This window comes from Garra rufa, chromosome 1, assembly GCF_049309525.1.
Source record: "Garra rufa chromosome 1, GarRuf1.0, whole genome shotgun sequence".
NCBI lineage: Eukaryota > Metazoa > Chordata > Actinopteri > Cypriniformes > Cyprinidae > Garra > Garra rufa.
This window is the reverse complement of record NC_133361.1, coordinates 100,067,297-100,069,625: the sequence shown is the minus strand read 5'-3', so window position 1 is coordinate 100,069,625 and position 2,329 is coordinate 100,067,297.

Below are 2,329 nucleotides of genomic sequence, written 5' to 3'. Positions count from 1 at the left end.
GTTGTGACCCAAACTCAAAGGATTGTATGTACAATGAATGCCCTGCCTGCAAAAATAAAGACTTCACAGTAGCAAGTAAGGATGACATGCAAGAAAGTGTTTTCTTCACACAGTGGACAACCGAAACTGTTGTCAGAGAGAAGAAAAAGAAAGGTAAAAAAGAGAAAGTGCCTGTGAAGATGACAGTAAAAAAGACGTCAGAAACCTCTTTGCAGAACCTCGTGGAGCTTTTTCAGCACCAGCTTACAAACTTCAAAAGACACCTCTTTAACATAAAACAACAGTTCACGTACTTCCGGGAACTAAAGAAGAGTATGACAGAACATGAATGCTTAATTCATGTAGATTTTTCAGAAAATTACGCCTGCAAGTACTCCTCTGAAATCCAAGCTGTACATTTTGCATCCAACCAGCAGCAGGCAACACTCCACACAGGAGTTCTACATCTTGGTGGAGTTGATGAACATGTGTGCTTTTGCACAATCAGCCCATCAAAAGAGAAAGGTCCTGCTGCCATATGGACCCATCTATCTCCAGTACTTGACATGGTTAAGTCCTCCTATCCAAATGTTACTCTGGTAAATTTTTTCAGTGATGGGCCAAGCACACAGTACAGGCAGAAAGGCAATTTATATCTGTTCTGTACTAAATTGCAGCAGAGTGGGTTTCAGTCAGGCACCTGGAACTTTCTGGAGGCTAGCCATGGCAAGGGTGCTCCAGATGGTGTTGGAGGCTTTTTAAAAAGAACCGCAGACAGGCTGGTCAGCCATGGTAATGACATTCCTAATGCTGAGCTCTTATTCAGGGCACTGCTGGATGCTCAGATGTCAGTGAAGTTGTTCTACATCAGTGAAGAGAACATAGATGAGACCATAAGGAGCATGCCCAAAAATCTCCCAGTGGTGCCATCAAAAAGGAGCATTCACCAAGTTGTGACACTTACCCCGGGACAAATCATTTACCGTGATGTGAGCTGTCTATGCTCAACAAGACAGATCATGGAATGTCAGTGTTACAACTCCAAAACCTTTTCCTTCGAGGTTCAGGTGACAGCATGCACGCAGGATGAAGAGAGCCAGAATCCATCTGAAATTTCCTGGCAAAGCTCTGACATCATCGGCCAATGGTGCTGTATTAAATATGATGAGGACATTTATCCCGGAGTGATTCAAGATTTGAATGAAACGCATGTCAATGTAAAATGCATGCACCGGATTGGAGTCAACCGCTTTTTCTGGCCACAGCAAGATGATGTCCTGTGGTATTTGCATGAAGATGTCATCAGAATGATTCCTCCTCCTACTTCTGTGACCTCACGTCATATGGAAATTGATAAAGACATATGGTCTAAGATCTCAGACCTGTGAACTGACTGAAACCACACAAAAGAAAACAATAGATTGATTCTAAAAATCAGTTAAGGATCACTTGATGAATGAAAATAAATAAAAAAAGATTAAATTAAATTCAGTTAGAGATGCACATGAGTTTGAAAGTTATAGCAACCACAGAGCCACATACAGAATAGATTATAGAAACACCAATGAGACATGCCTCAGAAACCAAAGAAACACATCTGGACCAGACACACTGTTATTGTTTCCTGTTCTTCTTTGTAATAGACACTTGTAGTAGATTAACTAACAACAACAGATTTTTTTTTTTTTTTTAATTTTAACCATTTCACTGTAATGTTACATTTCATCACAATTATTTCAGTGTAATGTCAACCTAATCTTTATATAGCTTAACTCTGATTAATTACTTGTATTTTCATTTGTTGAATAAAGTTCTTATCCTAAAGAATGTTTTCTATTTTTCTTCTAATGTGTCCTGTCAACTGTGTTACTCATGTCAACTGTGTTATTTTTCTGTCAACTGTGTTATGTGTGTTTTTATGTCATTAATCTTTTAAATGTAAACTAAACCATCAGAAAAAAAGATGAGGATATGTCTGGACATAGATGTCTTTGGTTAGGATGCAGAATAGCACTAAATTCAGCATACGTTGGATTTATATGAAATAAAAATGTCATCAGTCATAGTAGCATTCCGCAGAATGCCCATTATGAAGCACCAAATTCATATTTTCAAATCAGTTAGAGAGATAACTTCAAAAATCTTGGTGAATAGACTCAAAAAGCTTCAAATAAATTTGTTTTCAGACATGTGGTACATCATTCATGTTTCATCTGAAACAGCATTTGTCCGTAACACAGTTGACAGAACACTGAACCAAATGTTAATTTTCATTAAAATATTTAAAAAGTAATTACAGCTTAAGCTTGCCAAATAATACATTTAGCGCAATAGGAGGATACATTATTCA